Below are 25,183 nucleotides of genomic sequence, written 5' to 3'. Positions count from 1 at the left end.
CTCTTTGCTTTTATATATTTCTGTGAACCTTCCTGTGTTATTCAAGTGTAGTTAAATTTAAGAAGCACATGCATACTGGTAAAGTGTTCTTTATTTCTTGTACAGTGTTGCTCAAATGCCTTTCTGTAGTTCTTAAATTATGCTATAAATAATTCTTTCTAATATTACTGACTTGTCAGTCTGCATAGTGCTTTAAAACTACAAAGGTTACACAGAGCTTGTAAGGTCTGACTCCAAAGCATTTTGCACGTTACTAACCTAAACCAAAATGGAAACAGAGGTGGATAACGAGTCTTTAGTTAGCTAAGTCTTTTATATCAATGTGAGTTACAGACCACATTTGTCAAGATCAAATCAAGGTTTCTATAGGTATGTAGGGGCAATTGCACTTTCAGCACTTATGTGAATAGCAGATGGAATTCCTCCAGAAGTATTAACCTGAATCAAAATCTAGACATATAACCTTAAACAATAGTGTGATTATACAGCAAAGGGAATAATTAGGCTAATTATTGAAGAAGATACAGTTTTGCCTGCTTGCCTGTGGTAGGAGCATTTGTGATGATATTAATCTTACTAACTACCGTAGCACTCAAGATGCCTGATTGCACTGTACCTGCATAGTGTCTAATAAGGATATAAGAGTTCGTCCTTCAAAGGTACAGACCTAAGTGGCAATAGAGATGTAGGCTCTAAGTACCATGTAGAGATTGTCTTGACGTACTAGCGTTATAAATAATACCTCAAGCTTTGTACTGTGTTGATTAGATGCTGTCCTTTCTGGGCAAACTGCACGAATAGAGCAAGTATGCACCTCCCCACCACACACACTGCAGAGAAATACACTATATGCACACTTTTTGCATGCTTTCAAATCTACAGAATGAAAATAACACTTAAATTATTCTCTCATAGTTAACTTATTTGTGTCCGAGTGTTATTTTGAATGTGCTAAGCTAGAGAAATGCTGCTATTGTGGTGCTGTCAGATAGTGATCAGGTGTTTGACTCCTTAATTAGCATTTGAAGGATCACAAATGCAAAGAGAGGGTATGCAAGAACAGGTTTTCAGATAAGCATGTTGATATAAGAGAGAGAATCTTTGCACCACAAATATTTACTTCTCTGCATTATTCTTTTTTCTTGAGGAAAAACTTAAGGCTAAGTATGTTAGACCTTAGTAAGGCTTTTAATGAAAACATTAAATAACTGTAGGAAAAGTTTGTAAATTATCTCTACACTGAAAAATATTAAAGACAACCCATTTTCCATAGATATTAAGAAATATCTATGCATGATAAATAGATAGTGTTATAGAACAAGGTAGAATCATAGAATTGTTTGGGCTAGAAAAGACCTCTAAGATCAGTGAGTCCAAACATCAACCTAAGACTGCCATGGCCATTAAACCATGTCCCAGAATGCTATGTCCACATGTTTTTTGAACACTTCCAAGGATGGTAACTCCATTACCTCCCCGGGAAACCTATTCTGGTTCCTGACTACTCTTTCAGGAGTAATGAGGTGTCCCTTGAGCCTGCTCTTCAGACTAAATAATGCCAGTTCCCTCTGCTGTTCCTCATAAGACTTGTTCTCTAGTCCCTTCACCAGCTTAGTTGCTCTTCTCTGGACACGCTTCACCACTTCAGTGTCTTTCTTGTAGTGAGGAGCCCAAAACTGAGCATAGTATTCAAGGTGTGGCTGTACCAGTGCTGAGTAGAGTGGCACAATCACTTTCCTACTCCTATTGGCCACATTATTCCTGCTGCAAGCCAGGATGTTGTTGATCTTGGCCACCTGAGCACACTGCTGGCTTGTGTTCAGACACCTGCCAACCAGAACCTCCAAGTTCTTTTCCATCAGGCAACTTTTCCAGCCACTCTTCTTCAATCCTGCAGCATTACGTTGTTGTGACCTATGTGCAGGACCTGGCATGTGGGTTTGTTAAACCTCATACAAATGACCTCTGCCCCTCAATCCAGCCAGTCCAGATCCCTTCACAGAGCCTTCCACCCAATTTGGTGTTATCTGAGAACTTAGTGAGAGTGCACTCGTTCTCCTCATGCAGATCATTGATAAAGTTGTTAAGCAAAACTGGCTCAAAACCTGGGCTCTGGGGAATACTACTTGTGACTGAACACCAACTGTGTTTAACCATCACTCTTTGGGCCAGGCCATCCAGTCAGTTCTTAACCCAGAAAAATGTCCATCTATCTAAGACATGGAAGATGCTGTGGGAAACAGTGTCAAATGAAGTAAAAATAAACAGCATTCATAGTCTTTTCCCCCATCCACTAAGTGTGTCACCTTGTCATAGAATGAGATCAGCTGTGCTAAACAGGACCTGCCCTTCATGAACCCATGCCTGATCATCTGGTTGCCCTGCACGTGCTGTATTAAAACTGAGGACATATGTCACAGCTTAAGATGAGAAAGTACATTTTGTCAATCAGGAGGAAAAAAAGTTGAAATCATAATTAGTAAACAGGATCATGAGTTCTCAGCTCACATAAAGAACAAATCCAAATGGGATCCTTGCAAAAACAGAAATGGGAGTTTGGATTATTGAATTAATGTACATTAATACACATTCATTAAGGAATTATTGTGATTACAGTGACAATTCCACATCCTATTCCAGAGTTACAGTTTTAAAAGGGTATTGATAAATGCTGAAGGTTAGGAAAAGTCTTGCAAGGATGAATCATAATCTGGAAAGCCTGCCTTGTAGTAAGAGACTAACAAAACACAATCTAATTACCTCAACAATAAGAAGGTTAGAAGGTTGATAATCATGATCTGTAAAGTATGTAAGTGGAAAAAAAAGAATTTAATATTAAAAGGCTTTTTTATTTAATAGACAGAGTGAAAGTGAACCTCAGTTTTGTCAGACTATCAGTCAGAAATGTGGTTTTGACAGTGAGAGTAGTCATGTATTGATAAAAGTTACTCAAACATAGAATCTTTTCAGTGTGTAATTTTAGGGTTCTGGAGTTTTTCAAGAAATACTCACATACTTCAGTTCAACTATGCTAGATGATTTTATGAGAACACAAAACAAAAGGTGAAAATCCAAACCAAGCTAAAACCAAAACTGATGAAAAAAAGATTCCTTTAACTGCTTCCACTCTTCTGGGATCAAAATATTTGCTTTGTTAATGTCTGTACCCATTTCATGAAGTTTAAAGTTGCATCTCCAAAGCTGCATGAGTACAAATTACTATATTTTGCTCACCTCACCAGGCGAAGTGATCTTTCTGTGCTGTTACCTATGTCTACAGCATCTTGTGCTGTGACTTTTCTCAGAATGGAAAAATAATACTAAGAATATTTGTGAAAACTGTTAAGAGGATAATTAGAATATAGGTAAAAACTGAAGCATGTATCATGACAATTATAGTATCTTTGAGAAGCTTTACCGAGCATCACTTCTCACTAAACACAACTTGGACACCATCATACTGTTCATGCAGTGTATTTATCTGGCAGTTAGCATAAACAGCAGTAGAGTGAACATGCTGTTTTACTATAAATGAAAGATTTTAAAATCTAAAATATATATGTATTTGTGTGGTATGTACATATATATATATATATATATATATATGTAATATGTATGTATTTTGGGTTTTTTTTGTTACTCTGTGTAATTATCAGATCAAGAGAAGCCACATAGGAAACAATGTGACCCTTCTGAAATTCAGTAAACAGCATTTTGGAGCTACTCCCATAAGTAACATGTACTATTTCCCCCAAATCTTAATTTTCTGCATCTTCACGTCAAAATTACCTCTGGATTTTTCCTGTGTAGTTGGTAGACTCGTTCCCCTTAATTTCTTTCTATTATACAGTTAAGCATGAATTTCTTTTGCAGCATTTGAATTTACTTCATTTACTTGAAGTCTGATGAAGGACTATGCTTGATACGTATTATTGCCCTGCAAGTGAAGTCATCCTATGATCTGAGATTCATTGTGGATTTCAGTCCATTGAAGATAAGCCTTTTTTACCATGAAGCTAGTGAAATATTCCATTCCAACCCCACAAGGTGTCTTAGGACCGTACTGACTTATCCTTGTATAAAAGAGAATGAAGTCCATTGGCATTATGAATCTTTGAGTCTGAAGATCAAGCAGACAGCAGGGAGGAGTGAATAATCAGTTATTATTCATGTAATTGCAGAAAGTTTCTCACGTCCTGCTTCAAGTTTGCACTTTGAATATTAATTGTTTGGAATGAATAATCAAACAAAATTGAAGAGACACTTCTGAAATGATTTTTTATTTAAAAAGTTATACTTTCTTGCTATTAATTCCCATATCAGTATGCAACACAGTGTATCTGATTTAGAAATGCACTAGTGAAAATGTTACAGTCATTGGACATAGGACAAAATCATGCTTCAGTTTGACAGTCACAAAAAGGGGTTTCATGGGATGGAGGAACCCAGCAGAGTTTAGCCTGTCTTGAGTCAGACTGTCATGTTCTCTGATTTCTTTAGATTTCACTGCTTACAAGCCAAGTCAAGTTGGGTAAATACTAGAATACAATGCGTCCTTGTATGAAGGGATGGTGTTACTTAGCAAGTGGCATTCTTCTCTCTGATTGCTCCTGGACTCCTGTGTGCTGTTATAAACATGTGGTGGATGGCTGCAGATACCTTCTGAAATAAGCTGTACATTTGGCTTTTTGGAAGTTGTAAGAGGACAAAAGCCTATTCCATTGCTCTGACCAAACACCTTTTACTTAAATACTCATGCAGAGTCTGTGGAATGTGTTGCTATATTGCAACACAGCAGTGTTTGAGAATATTTGGGTCAAGACTGCAAACATTAGTTGCAAAATTAGAGATGATCCTTTGCTAATCTGTAGCAAATTGCCTCCTGATACTACGACACAGGTGGGAGAACATTATTCAGATTAACTAGTGCATACTTCAATATCTTCCAAATTTATCTTGTGAAATTCATGACATGTTCATCAAAATAAAGACTGTCCTGCAAAATTTGGGACAGATGGCAGTGCAAGATGACATCTTTTCTAAATGTATCAAAATGTTCACTCAGTCAAGCAATATGATTGGTTGCACATTCTGGGTGCATTATTAAAATAACAAAAGCAGTAACATTCACTTGCATGAACACCTGCTAGAGTCACTTAAGTGTGGCAAAGCATACAAGTAAGCAATATAAAAATTATTTAACTGACAAATAAGTTAACAGTTTAATGTAGCTATCACATTTCTTAAAATGTTTTAAGCCAGTGAATTACACCTGTACTTAACAACAATGAAAACCAAAACATGCCTTCCCAAGTGATACTGAAGGAAGTATACATCACACCATATAACAAAACACTATATAAGAACACAACAGGCCTACTGTTGTCTGCTAGTCAGTATCTTTCAACCAGAGAGTATATATTCCATTACCACTTAAAACATGAGGATAGAAGTGATTGATAAGTCCCATATCACAGCCAGAATTCAGAAAACATAGCATTATCTCCTGTCTTTTGAGTATCTGATGTTGGTGGTAGAAGACAAGCATCTAGATAGAAGAGCTGCTGATTGTTTTGTTTTGGTTTTTTTTTCAACATTTGAAAATGCAGAAGTTTCATCTAAGCCTTGTGCCAGGAAGTCTCATAAAGGCATGATTATACTTTTTGTTTGAAACTATAGAAAGATTTTCAAGATCCCTTTATTCTGTTCTCCGTTTTATCCTTGGAGCCCTCAGTCCTCACCCAGTCTCAGTACGGGATCTCACACTATTTTATTAAACTGATCAAAGGAGTATGCTGAGGAGCAAAATGAGGCAGACCTCTTGGAGGCCCAAGTACATATTTGCTACACCACCCTCAGAATGAAATTATACATAGGAAGTGAACTGAGACCTTGTATTTTTGTACTTAGCAATAACCACAGGGCCTCCTCTTCAGCCTTTACACTTGACCTTTCCATCAGTGGTTAGCTAACTAAAATGTGGATTTTAAATAACTGCTCTTCTTATAACAAAGAACAAAAAATCTTTTTAAAACAATTGAGCACTCTACAAACGTCTACTTCGTTATTTTTGTAGAGGAGGAAGGGGTAGAGGAGCAAACGTTTCAGTGGCTGATGTGCAATTGCAATGTTAGCTCCATGCGAATGCATATGGGCAAACGCGATAACAACAGCCTGCTACTGCAGCAGTTGCAGCTCTAAAGGGTTAAACAAAGGCTGCGCTTGCCGAATAGGATCACGGAGCAGGGAGGTGACACTGACTCGCGTGGTGCCCCGACAGGCACAGGCACAGGCACAGGCACAGAGGCAGGTTTTCTTCCCAGTGTGCGCTGCGCCCACCTGTTCAGCACCACCGGCCCCGGCCTGGCCCTGCCACCGCGGGCGCTGCGAAGGGTGATGCGCCGCTTCCCGTAGGAGCCTCTGGATGGAGATACGGTTTCTGTAGTGATGAGGCTGAAGGCGGGGAGCTATTGGCTGCCGGCTTTGTAAATTTCATTCAGTTTGGTCCAATAGCAGGAGGAGAGCGCCTGGTACAGCCTGGACCTCTCTCTCTTCCCCCCTCCCTTCGCTCTCTCTCCTCCGCCTCCCCCCCTCCCTCCCCCCCCCAGCTTTCAGCTCGCCTTGCCTTGCAGATCAGTCTCTCTTCGACTCGGTCTCTGCATAGGCAATCAGAGCTCCTACTTGCAGACCCAACTCTTCCTCTCACACTGATTGCAATGATTTTTCTGCCCGAATGTAGGTCGTTTAGAAGCGAGAATACGAGTTTTCTTCAAATCCAGTGTTACTGTCTTTCTTATTGTTATTTTTAATATTTCCACACACATACTTCGTGGTCTTTGCATTCCTTTGGAGAAGCGAATCGCATTGGATTCCAAAAAGGAGAGCAGGAACCGTGTGCGAATAATCCCGGCTGCATTATAGCCGGAGAGGATTTCCTGAAAGACTCTGGCTACGTAAAAAAGATCCCTATGCTTCTGCAGATACTCCAGTGCTAAGGTAGGAGTGCTAAAATTGCCATTTGAATGTTCATTTTAATGTTTTCCCGTCGCCTTCCCTCCCTCTTTATTTTTCGGAGAGGGTGGGGGAGAGGAAAGGTGTTGCAGTTGGTACTCTGGCAAAGGGCGAGCAGTTTGCTGCAGTCGGCTGTGCTTTTACTTTTCCCATCATGATAAAGCGATACTTTCTTTCTGCCACCTCCACCATCATACGCGATCTCGTTGTCACATATGCATATTTATGCAAATTACTTCTTTTTTATCCGCTCTGGTCTCGTCCGCTATATCCCCCTTGCACCATAATTTGTTTGGAGGCATTTTGCTGCAATCAGCTATTTGGAAAGACTCTGGGGTTCTGTGTGAGATGTTTACAAAGTAGCTCTGCCTTAGAGCCAAATAAACAGAAGAGTGTGGAGAGGAGGGAGAAATATCTGCAGTACCGGCAGAGAGAGAAAGAAGGAAGGAAGCCACAGTTTCTGCAAGCGCGGAGAGGGGCAGGAGCGGTACCTCATGCTCTGTGTGCGCCGCTGGTTCTCGGGGAAGCACAAAACCAACACGTAGGTTTTTGGTTAGCCACTTTCCTTGCCACCACCACAACCACAAAAAAGCCAAGAGGCATGGCGATGGGGGGGTGGGAGTGGGGGGGGAAGGAGAAAACAGGGAGGTGGCTTTTTCGGAGGTAAATCCTGAAATCATGGCTCTTTCGGTTCACTCGCTTCGGCTTTAGCTATCTGTGGTGGGGTTTTAATTTTTTTTCCTTGCTTGCTTGCTTGCTTTCTTTTTCTGGACGCGGGTAAAATGCCCGCTTTTGTGATGGACATGGGTTTCCGCTCGTGATGGAGTGGGGACTGGCACTGGGCAAAGCCAGCGTGCGGGGAGCGGTGGCGGGGGGCGGGAAGGCAAGAAAAGAAAAGATAGGGGAAAAAAAAGACGCACCAGCATAACTCCCTCCTCCCCCCCCTAAGCTTGACAGTAAATCGGCTTCTCTGCAAAGCTGGGGCGGGGGCGGGCGAGGCGGGGGCTGGCGGCGCGAGGCGCGGCGGTGGCTGCCGCGGTTTTACCCCTTGCTCAGCGGAGAGGCCGCCGCCAGCCTACCACCACCGCCCCGGGCAGCGGGGGCGGCTCCGCTGCAGCTGCCCTGATGGACGCCCGTGAGACAGAGACGGGAGCGTGGGGGGTGGGGGGAAAGGGGGAGCCGGCAGCCACCATTCAACCCGCCCACTCCCCCCCCCCCCCCCCGCAGTTTCCGCCGGCGCGCAGGGTCGAGGCGGGAAAGGCGCGCACCCGCGTAACCGCTGCGGAGGGGTGCGGGGGCTTGGGGAGCGGGGCGGGTGTCCCGCTGTCGTGCCTTGAGCGAGGCTAAGAATAGATGGCGTCGCGGCCGGGAAACTTAGCCGGTTCGGGCTCTCGGCGTGGTAGGGAGCGAAGTTTGCGGGGGGACGCTGCGCGGCAGTGGCGGAGCGCGGCCGCCAGGTGGCGGTGCGGACCCTTCCAACCGCTCCGCAGCGCCGCGCGCCCGCCGCGGGGCAGTCCCGCGCCCGGTGGCCGCGCGGAGCCCGGGAGCGGAGCCGCCCGCGCATCTGGGCCACAGCCCCGCGGGGGGCAGCGCCCGGGGAAGGGAAGTCCCGGGGGGGTAACCCGGCCCGGGCTGGGGCTGAGAGCGGCGAGGTGGGAAACGTGCGGACCTTGGAGGTACCGGCGCGGCACTCGCAGCGAAAGCAGCACTTCAGTGGTTGTTTGACAGCTCGGGCGTGACAGCCTGCGCTGAGCGCCGTGGTAGCGCAACAAGCTGGGGCACTGGCATTTCTAGTGTGCTGCCAGGTGCCTGTGTGCAGCTTTCCGCGGCGGTAGGCTTCCTACTGCTTGCTCTAGGGATGGCAGAAGCGCGTATGCAAGTTCAGATGTTTGGTGTATAAAACCAAACTACCGGCAGAAAACAAAAAGCTGTTTAGCCTGGTCTGGTCAATGTCGAATGCGAACACCTCTGCAGTGCTCCATCGATTTTTGCTTTTTCGGTGATTAATAGCGTTAAGGACATGCACATATACATGCACCCAGGTGATGAGAAAGCAAAGATTAACTGACTTTACAAGCGGTTATGTGAAAATGGGTGTGCATAAATCTTCTATTGGCACAACAGAGATAAACTAATTTATGTGTAACCCTAAGAAAAGGAGTAATTACTTCAACTAATTTAAAATAATTTTGGGGAACACAATTTTGCTTTGTAGGAGTGATCTAATTCCTTATATCAGATGAACCCTGCTTTTTATTTCCATTTCATTTGCAAATTGTGTATTTGATATTATATTTTTAATATCACCTATGAAGATAGCAAAGGGTTGCATGTATTGTCTTATGATTCATATTGCAATGAATCATTAAAGACTAGGAACATGAAAACATTCCTTGTAACTCGGACCAGAAAGATCTATGATGGCAGGTGCTTTTTGAAGAACAATATAAAATTAATTTTAATTCTGACTAGTTTTCATCATCTTAAAAATTACTGCCCTTTTGTGCATAAATACAGCTCTGCTGCTCTCTCTGTTCTCTAGTCACAACGTCTGTATGTCATATAGATGCACTTACTGTTAGCATGCTGTGTGTAAGTACAACCTATTAACTTGTACCACATACTAAAAGTGGAATTCTAAACCACCTTGATCCTCAAGAGGATTCTAATTCGAAGTTAATTCAATTTTCTTTGTTTTAAATTGAATTTAAGTGTCCTTTAGGTTTGGTCTCTACTGAAAAACATGGGTGTACACAAGAAAATACATTTTTTTTCCTTCGCCATTTCTAGAGGGACTGGTGACTTGCCCAGCATTGTTTTAAAATGCAGTGCTGCATTACAAACGTGTAGATAGTAAATTAAAAAATCCCCAGTGTTTTTTTCTTGATCAGCAAAGTGCAGTGATCAGCCATGAAGTGTCATTTCCTATAATGGCATCACAATGCAAGCAAGCAAAAGCAAGTGTCAGAGCATGAATGAAGCAGGCCAACTGGCTCCAATTAGGAGAAATGGCAAACCCGGTAGGTTTACTGGAGATGCTCTGCTATCCTGTGCATTTTTTTATTCTTATGAAGACTTAATTGTCTGAATTGATCCCATGTTCTTGTTCAGAACATTCACCTGATAATTTTTACATTTGATAAAAATGTCAATCAGCATCCCTCAGATGAAGACCTGACATAGAATCATAGAATCAAGCAGGTTGGAAGAGACCTCCATGATGATCTAGACCAACCTAGCAGCCAGCCCTAGCCAGTCAACTAGACCATGGCACTAAGTGCCTCATCCAGGCTTTTCTTGAACACCTCCCTAGGCAGCCCATTCCAATGCCAATCACTCTCTCTGCCAACAACTTCCTCCTCACATCCAGCCTAGACTTCCCCTGGCACAACTTGAGACTGTGTCCCCTTGTTCTATTGCTGGTTGCCTGGCAGAAGAGACCAATCCTCACCTGGCTACAACCTCCCTTCAGGTGGAGATGAAGGCAAGAGGCAGAAAGAAAAGCTGTTTAACTGAAGCTTTGTATTAAAGGTATCATAGAAACAAGGAGCTGCTTGATTTTATTTTTTTTTTAACAAAAGAGTGATTCAGGGAACATTTCCTGACTACTGGACAGATGTTTGCACATTTGTTTTTGACACGCTCTCAATACAACCTCCTCCTGGCCTTTCAAACAGGCATGCTGCTATTTGGTGACTGAATCACATGGTGTAAAGAACAACTCCACCTGGGTAGGACAGGAATAAGCATCATACTCTAACCAGCATATAATTTAGCCATTCTGTCACTTGAAGACTTGTCATCGAGATTTAAGATATCTTCTGCATGAGTAAGACTGGTTAGTTATGTGCACTGAATTGTAAGGCTAAGAGTCTTTAGAAAAAAAAAAAACTAATAAAACCAAAACATTGCACAAATCAATGTGTGTCTGTCATGTCTAACTGCAGCTGTCTGCTGTCACAGTTCAACTCAGGTGCTCTCAAGCAATCTTTGCAAAGCATTTATGCTGTGAGCCATTTCGATCCTCACACCTGACAGGGTTATGTACTCAACTCTCTCACCTTTTAATAGTTCTCTGCTTCTCATTGTATTGGTTTTAGTAGTTCTGAAATTGGTTTTGGAAGGAAAAAAAAAAGCACCAATAAAAAAAAAAACCCAAAATCAGAGTAAGAAACCACTTTGCTGCCTAGTGGAGGAAAACCAAGTTTTCTTGGCAATATTCTTGGAAAATAACTTGCAAAGAGATAAGGCACAATGCTAATCAGCTTTTCACAACTTGAATATAAGGGTAGAGAAAATTGAAAACCACAATTTATAGGCAGTGGCTGAATTTTAAAACTAGGAAATTATTCTGCAGATGTACAGGCAAGCTTCTCCCTCTTTAACCCATGTATACTAATGAGGATGAGTTTTAGCATTACAGATAGGCAGGGTTACTTTATGGCTTATGCATAGCTCACATGAGGATCTGAGTAGAAGCAGTCCTTGTAGAGCACTGGCTTTTCCAGTGGGGCTTTGCCAGCAGCGTGCCTAATTCAAACTGAATGCATGACCACATGCTGGAACAGGCTGTAGATAGGAATGCTCAGATTTGTACTGTAACAATCTAAAAATAAGTTGTAGTCACTGATGTCACAATGTATAATACTTCTGTCTGTCTGCTGTGCTGTGTCCACATAGCACTCAGTGTCATAGGCTGCATGTTGTGAAGTGTGTGCCACTGCCTAGCTTCAGTAGAGAATCATAGAATCATAGAATCAATCAGGTTGGAAGAGACCTCCGAGATCATCCAGTCCAACCCATCCCTCAGCCCCATCCAGTCAACTAGACCATGGCACTAAGTGCCTCATCCAGGCTTTGCTTGAGCACCTCCAGGGACAGTGACTCCACCACCTCCCTGGGCAGCCCATTCCAATGCCAGTCACTCTCTCTGGGAAGAACTTCCTCCTAACATCCAGCCTAGACCTCCTCTGGCACAACTTGAGACTGTGTCCCGTGGTCTAGTTGATTGGACAGGGCTGGGTGATGGTTCTTTCCACGTGTTGATCGATGTTATTGTGTGGCAATCTTGTGATGCTGTTGCTAGACATCTGGGTTGGCAATCAAGCTCTTTATGGTTTAAAGTCAAAAGTATGGAATATAATGCATTATTTGTTTAATGGAATAGGATAAATTGGTATTTGGAGCTATGCACTCCTCTAGCTTCAGAGCAAACTGAATCCTAACCCTCTACTGCAGCTAGTTTGGACCCTTACTACAAAAATAGTTTAATGGCAGCAAGTCTTCTCTCAAATAAACTATTTAGAAGTACTGTGAAGAGGCCTCAGATAAACAGTTATATTTTCTGCAACAGAATTTCTTCTAGGCTTTTGAGCTATGGTGGAAAATAAGTAGACAAACACCAATAATTCTGTTTGGTGGTGTTATGTGCCAAAACAGGCTGTGCAGTAATTAGCTCCAAATGCCTATTAATCCAATTCCAATAAACATCTAATGCCTTATATTCCATACTTTTGACTTCTGATGTATAGAAGTCCTACTTCATATCCATCCCACTACAGTAAACAAGGACAAAGCTAATAGCTCCATTTTGAAATAAAGAATTTGTAATGGAAGCAGATTCTTGGTGTTTTGTGTTTTCATTTCATACTGACTTTTGTAGACCTGATTTTTTACTTGATTTTTAAGATTTCCATAGTGCAAAGCTTTTCTTCTGTTAAATCATCTTTTTTTTTTTGCAGACATTGTGCAGAACTCTGCTATTAAAGAGATCAGGAAATTACTTAGAACCCACAACTAGTAGAACTACGCATCTGAAAATTCTTGCCCTGAAAATAAACCAACTTTTTTTTTTTTTTTTCCTTTCTCTCTACTGCTTTACTTCACCAATTTATATCACTTATTCATGAAATACCTTTCAGGCACCTGGACATGCAGAATGAATTAGTTGAAAATTACATGAGGAATATATTAATGCATTGAGATGTGATTTTACCTTTCCTGTTCCACTGTGAATGGTTTCCAGATCTGTCTTTCCAAATAAACAAAGGTAGTGTATTATTCATATGGGACTGTACAAGAGATAAGCCATATACTTTCCAAGGTACAATAATATTTTACTCATTTTTTTACTGGATGTAGCATAAACAATATTAACAGATGTGCATAATGGGTCTGGTACTAACAGGTCATTAAAAGATAAGTGTGATGGGACTACATCTTGTTGGATTTAGTGCAAAGATTCCTGTTCATTTCAATAGACTTCTGGTCATGTCTTTTTGAGTGAGTAGTATTTAGATAGCATGTTATGGAGTATTTACAGAAAACTGGCAATGTTGAAAAGCTTTCTTGCGACTTTGTGTGTAGTTCTGCCAATGAAATTGCCTTCATACCTGCATTTGAAAAGTAAACAAGGAAGTAGTAGGTGCTTAAAAATAATACACCTGCCTTCCTTCTTTGAAGAGCTCGTTAGAGGTATGGATGATTATACACACCAGCAAAGTATCCTAGATGATAGAGGAGGATGTACTACGTCTAAACTAAAGTTCTGATGGTGACAAGTAAAGAAAAATGGTTGTACCAACTCATTACTGTCAGTGATTTCTTCCTGAAGTTTCTTGGATTTGCTTTTCTACAGAAGCTGAGTACATCTTAGTAACTGAACTGTTAAGTACACACATCCAGTTTGTACACCTTTCCATGCAGCTGCCTTGTTAGCTGTGACTGTGCTGGAAAAACATATTTTGCCTTATCTCCAAACTAGTTTTGTAACACTGTTATTTCCCTGGTTGTTCAGTTGTGCAGCTTTTGGATCATAGATTTCAGAAGTGTTTTATAGGTGATTGTGACCTCTACTGGATTCCAGAGGCATTGTGGGAGAGATGAAGCCCATGTGAATATTTGGTACATCTGCCAGTACCAAAACTCTCCGATGGAATAGGAGTGTATGTATCTGTATTTTATGGTATTCCTCAGGCAAATAGGAAGGAAGATTCCAGCAACAGAGGAAGCATCTAGTGAGTTACTGCTTTGCAAGATGTACCCTTCACCCTAGCTTCAGAGCAGATGGCTCAGTGCATTACTTCAGGAGAACATTAATCAATCAGTGTTGCTCCTCAGTCAGGTACATAGTCACTGAGTTGTTGGCTGGAGTCTCCCAAGCCAAATAAATCCCTGTCACTAATGCAATTATTAGAATGTCTGCCTAATACATTTTGCATCATTTACATGAAAGATAAGTTCTCAGTACACAATGGTGTGAAGGTAAGTAGAACTTTCTGCAAATTATGCACAGTTGGACAAATGAGCTGTGGTGCCTGAGGCTGTGAATTTGTATTAACACAGCCAGCAGTAGGTCTGCTGCCCAAATTAGAAATTTTCAATGTGTGTAGTTTCCAGCATGCAGGTGGTGAACTGGGGGACAGATGATGTAGATTCACTGTTTTTTGACAGATTAAATAATAGCAATCAGCATAACTGGAAATTAATTGTGGAGCTGGAGGAAATCTCCTTAGGGAAGAGCTAGCATATTAATTTCATCCTAATTGTGGTGATGCTTTGCTTTAGTTCAGGTGCAGAAGTTGTAGGGCAGGCTAGGTGGACTTACAGCTTCAGGCTAAACAGGCTAACAGTTATTAACAAAACGCATTACCTTTTTTTAATCTTACATTTCTTATTTCTTAAGATTGTTTAGTTGAACTGTGCTTGAATAATGGTTTATGAAGACAAATGCTTAGTGTTCATATTGATTTGATGTCATCTTTACATATAGACAATGTTTGAGATACATTGCCTTAGTAATTTGATAAGGCAGGCCAACTACAACAGAGCAATTAGAAAGGCCAGTAAGATTTTTATACTACTGGACTGTAAAAGGCATTCTACATTGATTTGTCTGCTCTTATATGGTACAGAGATGTGACTTCATTGAAATGCAGTGGGTTAATAGTGCAGTTAGCATGTAGTGTTATCTTCCATTGAGTTGTCATGAAGTGGCATGCAAGCACAAGTGAAAGTAGCTCTCCATTGAAGATCTGGCCCATCTCTGTGCTACAGTGTAGCAAATAAGTATTTCTTCTCTGAATTACCAGTCTGTGTTTTCCTTTCCCTATTTCCTTTGGTAATAAGATGTTAGAGCAAACTGTCGCTGCCTTCCCACATTTTTCTTGTAGGAATTTTTAATTAGAACACGATGTTAGAATCTTTCTTTTTCCCTGTTTCTGCCATTCCTGTAAGTTGGTGGGCTTTTTTTGTTGGTTTGTTTTGGTGGGATTTTGGTTTTGTTGTGGTTTTTTTTTGTGTGTGTGTGGGTGTGTTTGTGGATTTTTGGTGGGGTTTTTTAATGTTTTTGTGTTTTCTCATGTTTCGTTGGTTTTGTTTGTGTTTTCTCATGTTTTGTTGGTTTTGTTTGGTTTTCTGTGTGTGTTTGTTTTTATAGGGTTTCTTTGTCTGTTTTTTTTTTTCTCCTTGTAACTTTGCAGTTTGTTTAGTATCCCAGATCCTGTGAAATGCTTTCTTCCATTCATGACTTATTGCAGATGTAATACTTATGATGATGGCTTCAATAGCTAAAGCAAAAAAAGCCCCAAAACCAAACCACATTGCCACTTGGATGATTTGCATTAGCAGTTCTGTTGTGCTGAATTTGAGTCCTTTTTGTGAAGGATTTCTTGTTCTGGCAATAGAAATTATATTAGCAATGTAGAAATTAGATTAGAAGGCTGTAGAAAAAGGCAGGAAATGGGAGTGGGTTTGGTAATGGTAGCACACTGAATTTTCTTAGCTATCTAGCTATATAATAATGGAAAGCTAAATAAATCTTGCATTTGGTGAATGAGCAAATGATCACTGGATCATAACACTTCACAGATAGATCCTTTTGTGGTAGATTTCATTTTCTGTTTGCCCCTGGAGGGTGGCAAATTGGTTAGGCTTAGTACTTTACTGCTTTTTGAAAACAGAGCTGGTTTATTCAAGAGAAACCAAAACGCACAGCATTTGAGAAGGTACTGTCTGGAGCCAGAGGCATCAATAAGGATGATGGAAAGATGGTCCAGTTTCACTTTGGAAGAAATTTCATAGATTTCCTAACAGCAGTGATGGCATTTGCAACACTACTTCTATTTCTTAAGGCCTGAAGGCTAAGCACTGAGGGTAATTATGTCTAAGGTGAGGAAACTGCTCATTCCTTTTCCTCCATGCAAGATAAGGAAATTTAAAGTGATCTGATCCCTCTTTCTCTTGTTCATCATTGCCTTATGATGATCATCAAGTCAGAGAGTGTTAGCAGGTGATGAGTTCCAGACAGAAGGAAGCTTAACATGATTAATTTTCACAGAGAAAGAGTAGTAGAGTAGAAGAGTGAGTGGGATGAGGTGAGAAGTTAGTTGTAGTCTTGGTAGAGTCTCAAAACAAGTACAGGGTGCTCACCAAAGAAACTATCAGAACATAAGAAAAGGATAGAAATGTGGGGTGACACATACAGATGCTAGACATACTAGAGCATAGAGTAGCAAGAGGAGTGATGGTTCAAATACTACTTTCTGGAGATCTTAAAATAGCAGTATATGAGTCAAGGCAGGCATACAAGAGGAGGTGATACTTTTGGAGATGGAAGTTTAGTTTAGTCTGGGGGTGCAATATGTTAGAAGTTCACTATGTGGGACAAGGTAAAAATACGATTCTTAGTGTCATCACTCTGTAAGGGTGAGCTATCCTACCATGTCTTAGTAATTGCAACGAGATCATGGCAATTACTACACAGATTTCTAGTTCTTACTATCTGTTCTGTCTACTGTGTGTTTGTGTATGGCCATTTCAGAGAGGTGGCCAAGCATGCAGGTATTGCTGAAGGAGAGTGGGAGGATATATCATAGTCACACACAGCAGCTTGCTACCAAAAATTCTCTGTGGTGGCTTTTATTTTCCCCCCAAGAATCACAGTCACTCATCTTTTGTGTTTCATCTGAAATACATGGCTTTCATTCTTTGCTTGCTTGCTTTCAGGTGTGCTGGGGGTTTGGTGTTTGGGGGTTTTTTATTGATTTCTTGTGTGTGTGTTTATTTATACTGTGTAGGGGTTTTGTGTGTTTGGTTGGTTGTGGGTTTGGGTTTTGTTTTCCCTTAGTGTGCCTTGGTTATTAACCTGGAGTTTCTCAGAGAGATTAATCTTGCAGACAAATGCAGGAAGAATGTGGACAGATTTACCTGGGATTATATAAAGGCACACTTCATAAACTACGTAGGTTTTGATGGTTCTGTTATTGGTACATGGAGGGGTGTGGGGAATTAGAGTAAAATGTATACTCATCCTACTGATATACATTAGTCAAAGATAGTAATGTAATAGGAATCTGCACAGGGACTGCTGTACTCTGATTTCACAAATGAGTTATGTTCCATAGTTACAAATATTTTTTTCTGATCTCTTTGTAATAAAATTCATGTACCTCTGCCTAGCCCAAAAAGTAATCTTTTAGAACAGTAGATCTTTAGTGGGAAATAAAACAGACAGAGAAAATGTTTTTGTCCTCAGAGTATGCAGAGTATGAGCCTTCCTTTCATGTCATTAATAAACAGGCCTTCCCTCTACAGATAAATGGACGTAATGCATCATCACGTTAAGAGTTATTTTCCTTTACTTGCTGTGAGCTGTATATTTAAAAGATTACAAGCATGACTAAGATCTCATTAACACTGTTTTTATGTTAGTTTATACCATTGTCCTTAGTGGCACTATGCCTAATATCTGAGTGTCTGGAGGTATTAATTTAGGGGAAAGAAAAAAATAGTCAGGCAGTTAACATCTCACCATTTAATATATTAATTTGGCAGAGGTATTTTTTCAGCTGAGAAGAACTTGTTCTCTATGGAGTAAACTGTTTACCAGCCAGACAGATATATTTGCCCTAGTGAATATGAGTGAAATGGTCCATCACAAATTCGTGTTACTGCATTAACCTTCTTGACACTGTGACTGAAAAGTTAAGACAAGGATAGAGGTGAATGACAGGAGATTGAGACAATTATATTCTTGAACATGATACTTATTTTATTATACAAAAATAGGCTTAGGACTTAAGTGCTATTTAGAGGCAAAATTATCTTTTAATTTTTTTGTCTCCTTTATATGGTTCTTGTTAAACATATGAGAGTTTAAAGACAGTTGGAAATGTTTTAGATTCCATGCTAACTTCTAGTGTGTACTCAGGCTTTGTGTTTAGACAGGTAGAAGTTACATGTATAGGAGGATGAAAAGTCAAATGGAGGAGGAAAAAAATCCTTGACAACCCACTTTATTGCCTTATACCAACTTCTTTTTTCTGCTCTGACACACACCAGGATTGATTATTTATACCACATGCTTTCTATGAATAAATAAGCACTAAATTTCTCGTAAGGAGGTATCTCAACGCAAAAGTACCCATCTAAAGAAGACTGAAAAAAGCTTGAAGAACTCAGTTTTCTGTAAAACAGTATTTTGTTTTTATTTGCAAAAACATAAACATCTTTTGCTCATGTGTACACACACACACACAGAGAAATAATTAGCAAATGACAGAATCTGAACTTTGTCTATACTGTTACATACTTTCCAGAATCTTTCGTTTATCTTTGAGACTTTTTTGGAGGAGAGGGAGGAGCAAAGGAACAATTTATTTGGTTGGTTGGTTTGCTTTTGCATTTGTTTGTTTGTTTGGGTTTTGTTAGTTTTGTTTTGTCTTTTGTTTGTTTGGTTTGGTTTGGTTTATGTCTTTTTAATTTGTTTCAGTTACATTTGATTTATGTCCTGTAGGAGGATAAATGTTTTTTAGGTACCCATAGAATCAACCAGGTTGGAAGAGACCTCCAAGATCATCCAGTCCAACCTAGCACCCAGACCTAGCCAATCAACTAGACCATGGCTGAAGTGTTAGCATACTGAAGGCAAGACATTCTAGTAACAGGAATCAAAAATTCCTGTTAGATTACTTAAGCTTAACATCAGGAAATACAAAAATAAAGATCCCATAGACATAATTTAGAATATACTCCTAAATACTGCCTTCTCAAATAGGGAGAGTAAAGAAAAATCCAAAGGTCTTTTTGTTTTTTTTTTTTTTTTTTTCAGTGTGCTATAGGCAAAAATATGCCACATCAATATGATACCTTTATTTTATAATTATAGTTATCTCTGAAGACCAAAAGAAGTAAACTTACCTTCTGTTTTCCTGTATTCATGTAACTAGAACCAGTACTTTTTGTACAGCTTCAAAGTATGAGGTGACTTTGTTTCCCCTTATATCACAGATCCTTTGGAATGAAGGGTGTCCTCTTTTCCTAAGACTGCATATTTATCAAGCAGTAATTGCCATGGTGCATTTCGGTGCTATGACTTTGTAAATCAGTACAAGAGTTGCCTGGTATTTGTGTTACTCAATGCCTCAAGGTATTGGAAATTACAAAATCTAGCCACAGGCATTAACAATACATGCAGTGACTGCTGTCGTAGCTTGGTTCTGTTCCCAGAAATGCCACATTCAGGAGGTTGTACTTTGAGGAATGATGTTGCAGGAAGAAATGGCTAAATTAATTAGAAGCTGAGGTACCTGTTTATTCAGTAAGGCTATATTTAAAAATGCTTGTCAAATACACAAACTAGGAGAGCTAGGAAGGAATGAATTATATTTTTAAGATATTTTAGATAATCAGTTAAACCAAAAAATTCACACTGATTTTATTTCTGCACCTGGTTCAGTGAAGCTGCCATTGAAATGGGCTGGCCAGGGAGGTGGTGGAGTTACTGTCCCTGGAGGTGTTGAAGCAAAGCCTGGCTGAGGCACTTAGTGCCATGGTCTGGTTGACTGGCTAGGGCTGGGTGCTAGGTTGGCCTGGATGATCTTGGAGATCTCTTCCAACCTCGCTGATTCTATGATTCTATGACTGCTGTGAAACACCAACAGCCTCTGGAATTCAGGGATTTTCCTACTGGAGAATGAGTATCTCTCTCAAAAATGTGTCTGTCCGATCAGTGGGAGAACTTTCTCTCTGCCAGTGCCCTTTAATTCCTAAGTCAGGCTTCTGTACTACTAATGTAGCTCAGATGCAAATACAGAAACTAGGAGAGCCAGGAAGGAATGAATTACATTTTTATGTATATATATTTTAGATAATCAGTTAAAACAAAAAAATCACACTGATTTTATTTCTGACCTGGTTCAGTGAAGCTGACTGCAGTGAAACACCAACAGCCTCTGGAATTCAGGGATTTTCCTACTGGAGAAGAAGCATCTCTCTCAAAAATGTGTCTGTCAGATCAGTGGGAGACCTTTCTCTCTGCCAGTGCCCTTTAATTCCTAAATCAGGCTTCTGTACTACTAATGTAGCTCAGATGCCACTGGAACCAGTATCATAGTTGACACTTTATCGGAAATACAGTTATTTGTTACTCTTCCTTCAGTCTAGATAATATCAGATGCTGGACAGACTGATTGCCTAGTAGGGTCATTAAAAGTATATGCATATGATTGATAAGATTTTCCTGAAGTTTCTAAGGAAATACTTTGCTCAAGACTCCTGTAAGATGCTTTCAAACTGTAGACTGTCGTGTGCAGACTATTCATTCCAAGCTCTCATTGCAGTTTCTTAGCAGACACAACTTCGGGATGCAATTTATGTTTGTTAAGGTTTTCTTTCGAATGAGATTAAGGGCTTGTGGTTATTCTTTCTAAGTAATAAATTCATTTGATCAAGTAAAACCTGGTCAATGAATGTGACTAGAATCTTGGTCAGTTTACACTGTCCTACAGACTGCATGCTGTTCTAAGGCCTCATCTGACAGCCATGTTATTTCTGGAGCAAAGGTCCCTTACAATTGTTCTTTACTGTTATTTCTGTCATACCAAGACAGAGGCATCATTCTAACATAAAGGACTGCTCTTTTCATGGCAATACAGTTCTTATGTTTGATCATTTGTGTCATTTCCTTATAGCAGTGTGTGGGATAGTTGCACATACGATACAGCTTGAATGCCATTAATAGTCTTGGCTTTAGCCTTAATTTGCAGTTGTTACTGCATGTACCAGAGGCCTGAATGATCAGACTCTTGTTCTTTTTGAAGTTTTGCCTGCTAGCAGTTTTTTTTCCCACATTTTGGTGTGAGTTACTGGCATCAGGGAACTTCATTCTTCCACCCAGCGGAGTCATTCAGTAGTTTTAATCATGTGAATAATAGAACCTAATCAGTTATGATAAATGTAGGTTGTTATGGATGAAAGAAAGAGTATTTTATACACTGATTATCTACAAGTACTTTCTGTGTGAGACATACTCTTGGAAAAAAGTGTGCTTCAGAGGATTTTTCAATTATTCAGAATTTAAAAGGGGTGGAAGAATTATAGTTGGCATAGACTCTACTGGAAATAATTATAATGGATATATTACTGTGGCTGAGGTTGAAGAACTCAGACTATGGTCTTTATTCATTTGAGAGTTTTGCTAAGCAGAAAACAGTGGAGATGGCTGAACTTTTTAAGGGTGGTGAAGTATAGAACGCTTAAAATTATAGGACTAAGTTTAAAATATAGTCTGGGAATTTCATAGGTGTTTCAGAAGGAAAATCCCCATGTGAGTTGCATGCCTGAATGTATTTAACTCAAGATATAAAATCCCAACCTCCAAAACCAGCAATGGAAACAACATTTTACATCTATCCAAGTCTGAGTGCTCTAACCCCCAAACTTTTCTTTGGCATTATGAATGAATTGCAGTATGAAAAATTTGAAGCAGAAGACAAGATTTAGTATTTATAATAGTCGATGAGTGTGTTACATAAATTTAATGAGTGACATATATATATTTGTGCTAGTTTGAAGCAGGGTAGAATGTTTTGGTGAGAAAAAAAGTAGATAATTGACTGTGAAAGGAAAACAATGGTTATGTCTCCTTCCCTCACAGTCTCACTGAGAGGTATGGGAATAAGAAAGTAAATATTAGATAACACTTTCTCCATTTTTTACTCTCTCTGCTTCTGGCTTTGGACTGAGCTACATCTCCCTAACCTCACTGCCACTAACCTTGCTTCTTAACCTCTTAGCTGAACCTCTTTTCTTCCATAAGACTGGGGTAAGGTTGAGAGGTGCAGGGGGAAGGTGCAGGGGTGGTTGAGAGCCCCTCCTGGGGACTCAGGTTTCTGGGAGTTGTGTTTCTGTATTACTTTTAATTTGTCTATTTCTGTCTATAACTGTATCTACTGTAAATATCTGCTTGTATATTGTGCCAGCTGTAAATAAATAGCTTCATTTATATTCCCAGAGTCCAGCTGAGTTAGCTGGGGTGTTTCTTAAAGTGTGGGGGGGCGGGGAACAGCCAAACCACCACAATATTACAGTTCTGTTTTAAGATTTTACCCAAGAGTACCAATCAAAAGAATAGGTAGCATTTTGGTGGCTGCAGTACAGGTCATTTGGTTCAGAGCAACAGTTAATCCTTTGCCACGTGAAAAGGCCTAAAGAGTTGGATGGGCTTGGACTGTTTTTTATTGCAACTTGTGTTAAACTGATCTATTAAAATAATAATATGCTTCTGTATACATACTTGTATTTTTCATGTGTTTCATGTTGCCAAAGAGTGTGTGTATGCACTTGGTAATTATGGATGGTGTTGATGAATAGCTTCTTTTTAAAACAACAAAAAACAAACAACCCCCCTCAAAAAACAAAACAAAACAACCCCACACATATGCAAACTCAAACTAAGAAAAAACCCAAACAAGCTATCTCTAGTGGTTCATTTACTGTGAACATCTGTCTTTTGAATGCCTTCTAGGAAGGACTTTCTGTTTGAGTGCACACTTTTCAGTTTGATTTGTGAGTGAAACAGTAGCATTTCCTTGTGCATAGATAATCCACTAGTGAAAATTTCTCTTTATGCATTTGGAGATGATTACATAAGAATCTCATTTTGAAAGAGTATGATCTGTCACTTCTATAAGGTAGCATTTTCCTTGATATCTCAAGTTCACTTTTGACTTCAGTTAGTTGGGAATATTGGTAACAAGATTGGAAGCCTTCCCTAAAATAATGCAAAGAGCTCCGCTGAAAAACAACAATCTTATGCCACAATATTCTGTTCACTGAAGGGATTTAGTAAGTGGCTTATTAGCTAAAAACAGCTAATGGCTCCAACAAAGGCAGGTTTAACAGAAGACAAAAAAAAAAAAAAAAAGGAATGAAGAACAACTGCACTAGTTTGAATAAGCTAGCATGTTTTGGTGAGAAGAACTAGATTCCAGGCTGTGAAAGGAAAACAAGGCTATGTCTACTTCACTCATAGGCTTGCTGAGATGTGTAAGAATAAGAGATAAAAACCGTAGATAACCACCTCTGCTGGGGAGCTGGCTGAGCTGCATCTCTCTCAAGCCTCTCTGACTAATCCACTTTGCTTCCTAACCCCCTGCCTGAACCTCCATTCTTCCTTGGGACTGGGGTAAGGTTGAGAGGAGTAGGGGAAAGGTGAAGGGGTGGTTAAGAGCCCCTCCTGGGGACTCAGGTTTCTGGGAGGGCTGTTGTGTTTCTGTATTACTTTTTACCTTGTCTATTTCTGTATCTGCTGTAAATATCTGCTTGTCTATTGTGCTAGCTGTAAATATAAGCTTCATTCATACTTCCAGAGCTGGCTGAGTCTAGTCTGGGTGATTTCTAAAGTGGGGGGGTGGGGAACACCCAAACCATCACAACAATTGTTAACTGCATTGCTTTTATGTGTAATAGGGATTATGTATTAATGGAAGCTCTGGTATATTTGTAAAAGGTTCAAATGGTTGCTAGCATGCAGAATGTCTTTGTTGGCATACTTACCTATGGTGAAAATATTTTATATCAACAGGTAATTATTTTTTGAAAAAACACTGGCTACAACATTTGCAGTGCTCATGCAAGACAAGGATTTTATTATTGCAGTGATTAGACACCAGAAGGGTCTTTTGAGGTATTATTTTTTTAAGCTTTTGAAAATCAGGCCACTTAAGCTGCTGATGTGAGCTTGCACTTTATCATTATCCTCCATATTGATATTGACTGTATCTGTGTTTCTAGAGGCTGTGTGCACTCACAATAGCACTTCCACAAATATTTTGCAGCAGTCTTTGCAACAGTCTTCAGTGTGGAACTCCTAGTTATTTGGAGAGTTAGATTTAGTACCTTTATCAACACAGACACGACAGTGTTGTTCATCTCCAGACGCTGGGTGCACTTTGCTCAGGCAGAAAGTCTTCTGATGTTCAACTTCTGGGACCTGAACTGTTGCCTTTGCACAGCACTGCAGTGTAGTATGTGATACACCAGTTTGGTCAGAATTAGCTTTGTCTGTATAACACAGGGTATATCACAGTATCACAGTATCATCAGGGATGGAAGAGACCTCACAGATCATCAAGTCCAACCCTTTACCACAGAGCTCAAGGCCAGACCATGGCACCAAGTGCCACGTCCAATCCTGCCTTGGACAGCCCCAGGGACGGCGACTCCACCACCTCCCCGGGCAGCCCATTCCAGTGTCCAATGACTCTCTCAGTGAAGAACTTTCTCCTCACCTCCAGCCTAAATTTCCCCTGGCACAGCCTGAGGCTGTGTCCTCTCGTTCTGGTGCTGGCCACCTGAGAGGAGAGAGCAACCTCCTCCTGGCCACAATCACCCCTCAGGTAGTTGTAGACAGCAATAAGGTCACCCCTGAGCCTCCTCTTCTCCAGGCTAACCAATCCCAGCTCCTCAGCCTCTCCTCGTAGGGCTGTGCTCAAGGCCTCTCCCCAGCCTCGTCGCCCTTCTCTGGACATGCTCAAGCATCTCAATGTCCCTCCTAAACTGGGGGGCCCAGAACTGGACACAGTACTCAAGGTGTGGTCTAACCAGTGCAGAGTACAGGGGCAGAATGACCTCCCTGCTCCTGCTGACCACACCATTCCTGATGCAGGCCAGGATGCCACTGGCTCTCTTGGCCACCTGGGCACACTGCTGCATGCCATAAGGGAATGGGATTGGTTAGGGGGTTACTGTTGAGACAGGATCCCTTTTCAGTTAGTTTTTCTTTGCCCTCTGAAGATGACACTAATGCTGGTAGCAGCTACTGTCATTGTTGTTATCTCACATTTTGACTGTGAAAAATGTTACACATTATAAAATACTTGCTTTCTTACAT

At 40.5% G+C, this 25,183-nt stretch overlaps 1 protein-coding gene across 3 annotated transcripts in view; it reads left to right on the top strand.

The window, feature by feature from the left end:
• Nucleotides 1-6,615: 6,615 nt before the first annotated feature.
• The window catches only part of NLGN4X (neuroligin 4 X-linked), a 122,538-nt gene continuing 103,970 nt past the window's right edge, over nucleotides 6,616-25,183 (top strand). For all 3 annotated transcript variants that reach the window (XM_064143025.1, XM_064143026.1, XM_064143024.1), the window contains exon 1: nucleotides 6,616-6,996. The gene's annotated coding sequence lies outside the window, so the exon portion shown is untranslated. The remainder of the gene's footprint in view (nucleotides 6,997-25,183) is intronic.

The sequence above is a fragment of the Pogoniulus pusillus genome, chromosome 5, assembly GCF_015220805.1.
Source record: "Pogoniulus pusillus isolate bPogPus1 chromosome 5, bPogPus1.pri, whole genome shotgun sequence".
Lineage (NCBI taxonomy): Eukaryota > Metazoa > Chordata > Aves > Piciformes > Lybiidae > Pogoniulus > Pogoniulus pusillus.
This window is presented reverse-complemented; position numbering and strand designations above follow the sequence as displayed.